The sequence below is a fragment of the Chanos chanos genome, chromosome 11, assembly GCF_902362185.1.
Source record: "Chanos chanos chromosome 11, fChaCha1.1, whole genome shotgun sequence".
In the NCBI taxonomy this organism is placed as follows: domain Eukaryota; kingdom Metazoa; phylum Chordata; class Actinopteri; order Gonorynchiformes; family Chanidae; genus Chanos; species Chanos chanos.
The window spans coordinates 22980602-22993410 of NC_044505.1; the positions used below are offsets into that span (position 1 = coordinate 22980602).

The 12809-nt window shown below is 42.0% G+C and overlaps 2 protein-coding genes across 2 annotated transcripts in view; one reads left to right on the forward strand and one right to left on the reverse strand.

The window, feature by feature from the left end:
- Positions 1–12809, forward strand: part of LOC115823849 (uncharacterized) — a 664236-nt gene that overhangs the window by 486864 nt on the left and 164563 nt on the right.
- LOC115824128 (uncharacterized) overlaps positions 1–12809 on the reverse strand; it is a 247675-nt gene that overhangs the window by 169190 nt on the left and 65676 nt on the right.

Below are 12809 nucleotides of genomic sequence, written 5' to 3' on the forward strand. Positions count from 1 at the left end.
TTATTGTATCTTCCCAATAGTTAAATAGTTTTATTCATTGCACATTATCAGCCCAAGTGCCATTGCTCTTAATTCTGGATTTGCTGTATCTAAAATAAAATGTATGTGATAACTGAATCTGATGATTGTGAGAGTCAATTTATGTTTCATTAATACTAAAATATTTGCCTTTACTAATTTGCACAATGCAATGTGACAATGTCTAGTTAGCTAAATGTTAATTTACCCGTTGAACGGGTCACCTTAGCCATCATCGCAACCATTGCCCCCCCCCCCCCCGGAGAGATTTGGCAGGAGCCGCCACTGCAATAGGTGCCAACCCAGTGGGCAAATTACAAACAGCACAGCGATAATGAAAATGAGAACACAACAAGCAGACAATATAAAGAATGACAAAACAGCAGCTGGGGTTGACGATCAACAGAATTAAATCAACAGCATTTAATCTAACAAGCAGCTAAGCCTTTATTATAGAAGCCCTAATATGCCATCATTTCACATTTAAATTTTGACTCCGTTTTCTCGTGATAACGCGTTATTCTTTTGTGTTTACTCGAGATCTCGAGTTATTTAAGTCATTGTCACGAAATAACGAAATTTGTTTTCCCGTGATAATGGCATAATTTATTCGATTTCTCGGGAAAACGGGGAATTGTTTATAGTTTCGTCATTTCGTGATAATGACATCAATAAGTCCACATCTCGAGATGTCAGAGGAAACAAAGAAAAATAACACGTTATCACGAGAAATTAAATATAAATCCACAGCATCTCATGGCTTCCGTACTTCATGATGTGATAAACCCGCATTTGTAAACAAATAACTCCGCACTGCGTTCACTTTTGTTTGTTTACAGTCTATGAGCTTACGCTGTTTGCGTAACGAACTTGTCTGTGCGAGCGATTTGAAGCTGCCCAGTAGCAACAGCGCTCACTAGGGTAACAGAATTCGATGGTCACAGACTTAGGTGTAACACCTGTCTACTAATAAGCGGCTCATCTGTTCATTATCTCTCTCACCTGTTTTCACCCGTCTCCTCCTTGTATTTATATCCCTTGCTGTCTTTGCAAAGTCTTCACCTCCGTAGTGATTACTTAGCGTGTCCTTTGTATATCTGTAACTTCCTAATCGTGTTTCGTGTTTTTTATGTTTTACTTAGTACCTGTGTATTGTTTCTACCCGTCTGGAAGACATTAAACTTTTCTTTAATTATAACTGCTTTTGCGTCCTGCCTAGTAGGTCAACCCAGCACGGCGCTTCTAGTAAGACGTCACAGCGTTCAAATGACCGGCGCTCGGCGCTTCTAGTGTTAATGTGAACACGATATCGGACATTTCAAAAGAAGTAGACAGGCAGGAACGAAAATCGGACATATGTAAATAAATGAATGAATAAATAAATAAATATTCAATCAATCAGAAATGGTCGTTATGTCCCGCGGTGTAAATGTAGCTACATGTTTATGAGGTAATGAAGTCACAAGGGAAGTCATCAGATATCTGAAACATTTGCTTTGAATTAAATGACGATGACAAAACACGACATACATTGTTCTGTTTAATTAGCTGAGCTCGTGTATTGGAGTAGGAAGGTTATTTTAATGGAATCGGAAGTTTTCTTATTAGCACGATCAAAGCAGTCCATGTCGAATGTAGCTTAATGCTGGTGAACGTCACACATTCCCTTTGTCCATTTTTATTTTGGGTTTCATCGGCTCCAACCAAGAAAAACACCTGTCTTTATCGTAATTACTGAAAGAACACTATTGAGGTTGTAGGCATTTTCTATTTTTGCGTATGTGTGTGTGTGTGTAGCGGACTCAAACACTAGGCCAACGGTTGTGTTGGTGCCACATATTTAATGATTTAATAAATGTCTGAAAATACACACAGATATATTTTATAAACTTGGTGAATGGCTGCACAAGTGCTTAGCATAGGGCTTAAACGGAGAATCTCATAGTAAAGAATTCGCTACTTCTGTTAACATTCAATACATGTTTTGTTTCTAATTAGCTTTAAACAGACAGCATTCATCAAGCTAAATAACAGGTCTTTTGCACAGTTATTATCCAACAGGTGAAAGAAAAACACACATATTCACTCACGTTCTCATTCACCACAATGAAATGTACACTCACACGAGCCATTTTCATTCATTTCACACTTGCGCTAGCCGCCAGCCCGAGAATTACTGTCCTAATCAATGCGGTACCTTCTAGAAAACATTTAACGTTTAACACGGTAAACACAAACAGGGATTACCCCACCATCACGGTAAATTAGTTCACTCGGACATCACCAGCTCACCTGAAAATACACGCAGATATATTTTATAAACTTGGTGAATGGCTGCACAAGTGCTTAGCATAGAGCTAACACGGAGAATCTCATCTTTGTAATGAATTCGCTCGATACCCCGTGACTAGCAACACGTGGAGCACTACCTAGTGCGCCACTGCCACCTACTGGGCGCCAATGAACTTGCTGGTAATAAAGAACAAAGAACTATACGGAATATATATATGGGCTGTCGACTCCAAACTCGTCTGCTGAACTTAAAGAAAGAACGGATTACATAATGTCTCACTGTGTTTTTAAAATGTTCGTGTGGAAGACGCTGTGATGGTGTGCGCGTGCATGTTTACCTGTGTTTCAGAAATTTAGTGCATAACTAGTAAGCCACTAGTTATGCACTAAATTTCTGAAACACAGGTAAACATGCACGCGCACACCATCACAGCGTGAGGTACTAAATTGATAAGAAGAACCTAGACAACAGTAGCCTAAGTTTTGAATGATTCATGTTTTATTCTCTTGGACAAATATTATCCAAGTATATACGACTCATACTGAGGAGAATAAACTGTTGGGGGGAAACATTACACACAGTAGGCTACATTATATTGCTATTTGATATGTCCAGTTCTGACAGCTTAAAAACAAAAGTGTTAAAGAAGTTGTTATGTATTTGTTATGAATGTGCAATGCAACTTGAATTTGTGGAAGACTGTAGCCAAGCGATTAAAAAAGCAGGGAAATAAATTGATTTTGATAAACATCAATAAATAAATCGTTCTTATTTGTTTGTTTATTCATCAAGTGGTTATTCTTCCGCTAAAAAACATACTAAAACTATATGGAATTAAAGGTGATTGTGACGTGACGTTAACATTCTATTCTAGAGTTCGTAATAAAGCTGTAGGCGATGAAAAGTGCATAGCTTTCAAGATCGAAGCAAAACGTTTCATAGAAGCAGAGCGACTTCAACCAACGGACACGGTGCCATTCATTTACTGAGAAATAGGTAAGGTGTGTTTGACGGTCTTTACTCAACACGCTGTGAAATCTATCTATCTATCCATCTATCTATCTATTTATTTATATTGTCCTATCCTAGATGCCAAAATCGCAACTTAGAATGAGCTCAGGAATTATTAGCGACGTTTCCCATGATGAGGACATGAAGAAAACACAGGTGAGGTCGACAGTTCTTGGTGACTTACAAAGCAGAAGCAAAAGTATTTTAGACTTGCTAAGAATCAGTACAAAAGACTGAAGTTTTCTATTAATCTCGCGTAGGTGCTAGCCTCCCCAGTGGCCGTTACTGCAGCCAGAATCAATTCAAAGGGGCTGAAAGACATGCGCACTTTCGCCGACCTTTTCAAACCAGCAGCAGACGGCCAGAGACCTGAAGTGAGTTATGACACCATGGAGATATGCAAACTCACTCACATGCACACACACACCCCAAACCAGGTTTAACATGTTTATATTCATATATAATCTGTTTGTTAAAATTGCACAAGTAAATTTGGTCATTCTAATACAGTTGAATTGACTCAGCTTATCACAGTTTACTGCACAGCTGGACAAGAGCCTGAGTGTTCTTCTCTCCTCTCATTCTCTCAGTTCACCAACTTTGGCACACAGCAGGTGCCCACGGACGTTCCCGGTGAATGTGTGACTGAAAAAATGGAAGGGAAAAAGACAGTCCTGAAGGAATGTGTCACAGGCTATGGAGTGCACCAAAAAACACAGGTGAGGTCGCCCATGTGCAGTGACCAGCGGCAAACAACAGTGTGTAAGACTTGCAGCTGAGAAGATGAGGTTATAAGTTGATTTTTTTGGTACTTTTCAGAAGCTTCTCCATAAGGTGAACATCATCCTGGACAAAGTGACGGCCAACAAATTTGAAGAGTTAATGGTTCGTCTGATGGCCCTTTCGGTGAACACTGAGGAGAAGCTGCAAATGCTGGTGGCTGTCATCCATGAGAAGGCCATGGAGGAGACAGCCTTATGTAATGTATTTGCAAAAATGTCTCACTCCCTGGCTAAGGTATGTTTTGTGATAGGAGATAGACTTGTAATGTGAACTTTTTTTTTTCTTTTACTTTTTTTTTCTTGTAAGCTGCACTTGCTCCAAGTCCTGTATGTCCAATCCTCTGTTGCTATAGTGCAGCTTCAAGTGGCTGTGATGGAGCAACCTGGTACCTCTGTGGACCTCTTTAAATTGTCACTTAGACTCACAAATACGTATACCCAATCACACAAACAGGCATACTACAATCTCTATAGGAGTCTACAATAGCGTATAACTGCTTTGTTTGAAAATTGGATACAAATATTGAATCATTCTGATTCATGTGACAAAACTGACTCAAAGTGACATCACTTCGGTGTGACATAACCTTCTTCTGCCATTTGGTTTGAATGTGTATGAAGAGTTTCAGAGTTGAAAGTGTTTAGCAGTTTTGTGGTTACATATGGGTTCAGGAGTGTACATGTATGTGTAATTGATGTGTTTTTCCTAAGCATTCACCTCTTTGTGTATCTCTGTGTTCAGCATAACTGGCTGTCGCCCAGGTGGGACCATGAACCCAACGGCATTCAGGCCGAGTCGTTCAGATCCGTGCCTTCGCCAGCACGTCTGGAACAAGACTCTCTGAAGCAAAAAGCAAACATATTTGTCTCCACCATACACTTGTTCTCCTTCCTGCATATTCCTGTCTCTCATTCTGTCTTTGTTTATTGCAGCTTGAAGTACCTGTGGCCTACCAGCCCGAGAGGTCGGTGACTTTCCACGGACTCCTCCTGAGACGATGCAAGGCGGAGTTCGAAAGGGACGAGGTCCACGACCCGGTCGTGATGAAGAAGAAGAGGCAGCTGGACTTGGCAACAACGGTACCCGTCCTTAAGAACGCTAAGACGTAGAGCTCAGTCCTTGTTAAAAGTCCAAGACTTAATGGGGGACTTCAGTGATATGACTTTTTGAGACTTTGTGGATGGTGTTGAGCCATTTGGAATGATGGTAAGTGTTTGTGACACCCTGCTCCTCTTTCTCTCCCTCATCCTGACTCAGGCACACGAGCAGGAGCAGCTTGAGAAGGACCTCGCGAAAGCTAAAGAGAGAGCTCTCTGCCGCTCCACCGGAAACATCAGGTTCATCAGCGAACTGTTTAAGATGAACATGATTTCTGAGAGTGTGGTGCTTGGATGCGTGGTGAAGCTGCTGCGGAGCCTTAGTAAAGAGAGTGCAGTGTGCCTCTCCACTTTGTTAACGGCTGTTGGCAAAGACCTGGACACCCCAAAAATGAAGGTAAGTGACCTTTGAGTTATGACTAGTACAGAGGCGTGAGGAGGATGGTAAATATTAGGTATTTGGCATCTCTCTTCGTTCATTATCCAGAAAAGATGGTGCAGAAGTTGTGGTAAGCACCTTTAAGAATTTTTCCTTTGAGTTCTTTTCTGACACATTATCTGTCCTAAATCTCTTAAAGTCAAAGTCATTCTAACCATAAGATGTAAATCGCTTGGTGTAATGTGCTGATTGCAAAAACATTATTCCTTATGGTATCTTTGTCTAAACGGATTTGGTAATAATGGCATTTCCTGGTTAAGTCATTTTCAATATATGAGATGATATGAAAATGGAGAACCAACCATGACCTTGTGTGACCTCTGTTGAACCTCAATGGACAGCCCCAGATGGACTACTGTTTCCACGTCATTTCAAAAATTCCGAATGACGTGAAGGTGCCATTGGAGACACGCATCAAGCTACGACACGTGATGGAACTCAGACTGGTGAGTGCGTGTATGGGGGTGTTAGTTGCAATTGTAGCATGTGTTCTACAGTTTGTATAGAAAGTGTATTTATTCTGGATTTAGGAGTACATTTAGTGTTTAAGAATATAGATTGAGATGCTTATGTCAGCTGCCTTACGTTGTACTTGAATCCCTCTGTTTTTGTGTGTCCAGCATAATTGGATTTTGCCCAGAGAGGAGGACACCCACTGCTCTGTTCAGGCCCTGGAACCTGAACCCGCTCCAAGTGCTGTGGAAACCACTTCTCCCAGCAAGGAAAACTGTGCCCCACCAGCTCCATCTGCTAAACTCCTACAGACTGCAGCCAGTGACTCTTCTGAGTTGAATGAGGCTTCAGAAAAGTTGCTGAGTGGTGCAGGGGACTCCCAGGTCAATTCCAAGGGACCTGAGGAGAGTCAAAACTTGGCTGAGCTACCTAAGGAGAAATTAGGGAGACAGTTAGCTGAGGTGAGATATAAAACTTCAGAAATGGACAAAAAGACAGACCTGCTCTCTTTCTCTTTGTCTTTGCCTGTCACACAGGCGCATATTGCTAATAAATGCCAAAGTGTCAGTAGACCCTGTACATCTTGTAACAACTTTATATTTAGACAAGCATATTTTATTGTTGTAGAGCAGTTGATAGCATTAGTTCAGCTTGTTGTAGTCTGGTAACTTTTAAAGATAATGAGATCAGTGTCAGCTCAGGCCTTTCCATCACCTGTTGACTTGGTCGTTGTGATTGGACAGCAGCTTGAGTGTCATGTTTTTCTCCTCTCTCGCTCTCTCAGTCTAGCGAATTTACTATGCAGTACAAACAACCGCTCAGTATCATTGCCGAGAAATCTTCGGGTGAAAAGATACGGCTGAAAGAGGCAGAGAATGCCTGGAAGCCAGCCAGGAAGAGGCAGCCTGGCAATATGGATCCAGAGATCCAGGAGACACAGGTGAGGTCGCTAACACGCAGTGACCAGTGACTAACAGCTGTGTCTGTAAGAGTGTGTCAGACTTACAGCTGAACAGGCAAAGCTCCAATCTGAATTTTGTTTGTTTCTTTATGGCCGTTCAGGAAGTCCTCCGCAAGGTCCGCGGCATCCTAAACAAAGTGATGCCGGAGAAATTGGACAAGCTGGTGGAGCAAATGGCCCACCTCCCCATCAACAGCGAGGAGAGGCTCCAGAGTGTGGTGGACATGGTCTTCAGCAGGGCTGTGGAAGAACCTGGGTTCACTGCGCTCTATGCCAGCATGTGCCGCTGCTTGGCTAAAGTAAAGTGTTCTTGTATAAGAAGTACATTTGTAGTTTTTACTAAATTGGGGCTTAAATACGTCTCCTTGCCCCATTGACATTTTTGAGTTATAGCAGTGGTCCATTTTGTCTTATTGGCGTTGTTCCTTATGATTTGTAGAGAGGAAACATTCCTGTAGACTGTGCTTGGACTCTGTCCTGCATATTCCCCATCTCATTTTTTTGTCTTTTTCATACTGCAGATAGAAGTGCCCATGTCAGATAGGCCCTACAGCACTGTCACCTTCCGTAGACTCCTGCTTCGGCGCTGTAAGGCAGAGTTTGAGAAGGTTGAGATGCACACCTTCTTATCTGATAAGGTACACAAGCACTTAGAGTCATCAGCATTGGTAGCCATCACACACAGTGAGAAAACATACACCTTAGTCCTCATTAAAAATGCCTAGATGTGTCAGGAAACGTCCCATCAGCACTGAATTCCATGTCTTTTTGCTCGATCACCTATTCTGCATGCTGTATTTGCAGGCTGAGGTATTTGAACTTTTGGAATATTTTGTGAAGCTTTCTGACATATTGCTCTTCTCTCTCTCTCTCTCTCTCTCTCTCATGCAGGCTACAGGGGAGCAGACAAAACAGGGGCTGGCAGAAGCCAAAGACAAAGCTTGTCGCAGCTCCATTGGGAATGTGAGATTCCTTGGTGAGCTCTTCAAAGTGAAGATGGTTGCCAAGCTGACTATTTTGGAATGTGTGGAGAGGCTTGTGGAGAGGTTCAGTGAACTGAGCCTGCAGTGCCTCTCCACGCTCCTGACCACAGTCGGCCAGGAGCCTAACGATGGCAAAATGCAGGTAAATCACTTTTAGGTTATCGCTGTGACTGATGCGTGAGAGACTCCAATTAGGTATATTTGACATCTCATTCAGTTCAGTGTAAATCAACACTGACTAGTTTCTCTCTCTCTCTCTCTCTCTCTCTCTCTCTCTCTCTCTGATATCTGTCTTCTGTCCACAAATAGCCTCAGATGGACTTATATGTAATGTCCATTGAAAAAGCTGTAAAAGAAGGCATGCCATCGTCACATGTACTCTACCTGCTGCAGGATATGATGGAGCTCAGAGAGGTGGGTATGTGTGTTAAGTCACAGAAGAAGAACTAAAGTCTATTTTAATACATTTTAATGTTTCCCTTCACGACTAAAAATAACAAAGTAAAAAAAAAGTGTAAGTTCCTGTCATTATATTCTGTCAATATTAAGAGTCATTTCAAATGCAGGCAAACAGGTTGATGTTTGACTTCCAGTGACATGAATCCCTTTCTTTGTGTTTGTGTTCAGTGAAACAGAGTGTCACACAGGCCAGTTCTGGGTTCAAAGACCATCAAAGTCCATGAGGGGGCACAGTGGCAGCAGTAGGATCAGTCAGGGATGGCTCATCAGAAAGGAGTCTTTTTCTCACTTTTGTTTTGTTTTTTTCTTTTTTGTCAGTAAGCAAGCCAACAAGACCTGACAATAAAATACCATGTTAAAAAAAGTTTTACAGTGATTAAATTAAGGAAGAAATAAATTAACTGTGCAACAGGTAACCTCACATGCGGTATACTCTCTCCCTCACTCACTCATTATCTAAGCAGCTTATCCTCAGTGGGGTGTGCTGGAGTCTTTCCCAGCACTCATAGGGCAAAAGGCAGGAAAACACCCTGGACAGGTCGGCAGTCCATCACAGGGCAGACACACACACACACACACACAAACACGCTCACACACACATTCATAACTAGGGGCAATTTAGTGTCTCCAATTCGCCTAACTTGCATGTCTTTGGACTGTGGGAAGAAACTGGAGCTCCCGGAGGAAACCCACGCAGACACGGGGAGAACATGCAAACTCCATGCAATATACTTTTACAGTAAATTCATAGAACACATATACAGGTGTCATGGAATTGAAAAGAATGGAGGCCTGATCAGCTGTAGCACTGTGATTTTCGGCTCATCACTATGGTATGGGCAGCATTATCAGGGAAATAAAGAATGTCAACAGTCACTCCTCTGACAATATGACAGTTGACAAATTGACTCTGTGTAATAAGTGACCAGCTGAATTTAGAGCCCCTGAATGTCGAATCTTTGGTTTTTTAGATGACAAGGACAATATCTCCAAGCCTATCTAAAATGACTTCGACTCTGAGTAAAACGAAGTCTTCATCCTGACAATTCGCTAACTTAGCTCACTCGCCGTCTCTGAGAATGCACCCGCCATTGTTACCTCTATTAGGCTTTCGGGCACTGTCGCGGCCACGTGTCTTCCACTATTAAGGTCCGTGTCTTCGGTAACGCCCATTTCTCCTTAACATATATTAAGTTAGCAAGTGTGCTGATAAATGAATTTATACACGATGTTGTACATGTGTTGTAAGTTCTGAGCCAGTTCCTGTGAACCAGGGAGTGAAAACTTTCCAGACTAACTGGACTGATGGTGAACTGGACCTGTCTGACTGAAGAGTTACAGAGTCACCCAGCAGAAGGCAATGCAATATTCTTCTCTTTGTCATTCATGTTCGGTTTTATACAGTGATATAAATTAATCATACAAATCAAGAGGGTTCATTTGAAATTTCAGTACACACTGCTGTTTATGACTGAATGTGACTGTATGTTTGGTCTCTATACACACTCCTGTATATGACTGAATGTGATTGTGTGTGACTATTATTAACTCTTTGTATGTGTGTGTGTGTGTGGTGTGAGGTCAGCAGGTGAGTAGTCACTGGCTGTTCTTCATCATGATTCTTGATGATAAGTTTTTGACAGAATTTTACTACCAGTGCAGTTTATACTGACTGATGACAAGCACAAAGCACAAAGCCCAAAGTAAATCACAAACACTAAGCCTTTGGATCGGGGAGGACATTTTGATCATGGGTCAAACTACTGACCTGAAAGCTGAAGGTGCTGAAGTTTGGGGGTGGAGTTCATTAATGACCCAGCAATAGTCCAAAGGGGCATTAGATAGAGGTGAAGGTTGATGGTGCTGAGAGAAATAACAGATGTTAAGCAAACGACTCACTAGAGGGGTAAAGAGAGGACCAGGGTGTGACACTGACGTAGTTCCATGACTCTACTAATCCTCTTAGATTAGTGAAGCAGACAGCTGAAGAGGATGACAGAAATGTAATTAATTAGTGAATAGTGACTTCCATACAATTCCAACATACTTATACACATAAACTGCCTCACAGAGTTAACACTTTAGACTGGCATAATCACTCACTCACTCATTATCCAAGCCAGGGGGTGCTGGAGCCTATCGCAGCGCTCATAGGTTGAAAGGTGGGGAGAACATGCAAACTCCACACAGAAAGGACCCTGGCCGCCCAGCCAGGAATCAAACCCAAGACCCTCTCGCTGTGAGGCGACAGCGCTACCCACTGTGCAGTCGTGCTGCCCACTGGCATAATCCAAAAAAGAAAAATATTAACAATAAATTGACAAAAAAATTCAGGAGCCAGTAGCAGGCAGTGTGTACGACTGGGTCCTGGAACATCAGCTCAGACTCCGTGTGACCTTTAAGGGAGCGAGGGAGCGTAAGGAGTGACATGACTGTGTCATTACAGACACACCACTGCCAAAGCATCAGTTAGTTTATCTTCATTAGAGTCACACCACTGACAGAGGATCAGTTCGTTTTTCTTCATTAGAGACACACCACTGACAGAGGATCAGTTAGTTTATCTTCATTAGAGACACACCACTGACAGAGGATCAGTTAGTTTATCTTCATTAGAGACACACCACTGACAGAGGATCAGTTTGTTTTTCTTCATTAGAGACACACCACTGACAGAGGATCAGTTAGTTTATCTTCATTAGAGACACACCACTGACAGAGGATCAGTTAGTTTATCTTCATTAGAGACACACCACTGACAGAGGATCAGTTAGTTTATCTTCATTAGAGACACACCACTGACAGAGGATCAGTTAGTTTATCTTCATTAGAGACACACCACTGACAGAGGATCAGTTAGCTCATATTAACAATATTAATATTAATCTCAAACTCAGATTAGGATTAAGTTTACAAGAACAGACTGCAACATTATTTCCCTCACGTCTCTTAAAATGAATGGCTGGTCTATTGGTTTATCTTTTAAATGAATGACTGGTCTGTTGGTTTGTGTCTCTTTCTGTCATGTGCCCACTAGCAGAAATGTCCTCACTGAGAAACAGACAATAAACTGCTCTGAAGGTGCCTGGCATGAGACAGTCTTCTTACCCAAAGACCCCCCATGTTTTTGGCTCCAATGCAAAATTAATCTATTGGTTCAAATTTTTTAAAGAAAAAATACGATGAAATAGCATCACCTTACGTTCCAGGCGGTGTAGCCCACATCCTGTTTAGTTCAAATAAAAACCCCAAATCATTCTAAACAGGTTTGTTTCTGCATTTGTGTCGGAGTTGTTCCCATCAGTCTGCGGTTTTATGACCTCAGCTGTTTAGAACCTCATCTGGTCTAGCTGTATGGCTGATTCTCCTCCATGCTTATAAACACAGTAGCAACTTTAGTAACGTTAAGAGCTGGGAGCTGTCCAGGGTCCCACCTCCTGACAGTTAGCCACTGTCCATGGTGCTAACACTCCTCCTCAACAGGCCTCTGTTGGAATTTTGGAATGTTGATACATTCCGCAAAGTCTGTGGTTCCACCAAGACTGTTACAAGTCACAAATCAAAGTTATAAATCCTCAAAAAGAGATGAAAAACAGGGCAAATTAATAGATTGGTTCTCCTGACATCTGGACTAATCTAACCAAAGTTACATTATTCAGAATCCTGCCATTCAAGCACCTCACACTGTAAGTCCTCACAAACCTGCCACTCAACCACATCACACTGCAAGTCCTCCCAAACCTGCCATTCAAGCACCTCACACTGTAAGTCCTCCCAAACCTGCCATTCAAGCACCTCACACTGTAAGTCCTCCCAAACCTGCCATTCAAGCACCTCACACTGTAAGTCCTCACAAACCTGCCATTCAACCACCTCACACTGTAAGTCCTCCCAAACCTGCCATTCAACCACATCACACTGTTGGTCTCCAGAGCTTGGTACAGTCTCTACAAGGCTGGAAATGACTCTGTGGATGAAAACTGTTCATGTTTTAATTTTGTGTGAAAAATGAAAAAAAAATTAACACGTATGATACTGGCTTTTCCCGGGCTGATTCTCTATTAAACCCTGTTAGTTTTTGAAACACAGTAGCCGTCCTGTTCTCCTTTCAGCTTTGAATTTCTGTTGAGGCTGTTCTGAGCTGGATCATTAGTTTAGGCACTGAGACAGTTTATGACAGATACTTTTGTCTCATGGACTTTTTTTTTGCTCATTAGTTCATATATGTGTGTTCACATGTCTGTGTATATGCATGTGTGTGTATGTACATACATATATGATGCAGAGTCACTGCAGAGTCTGTGTGGGTTAG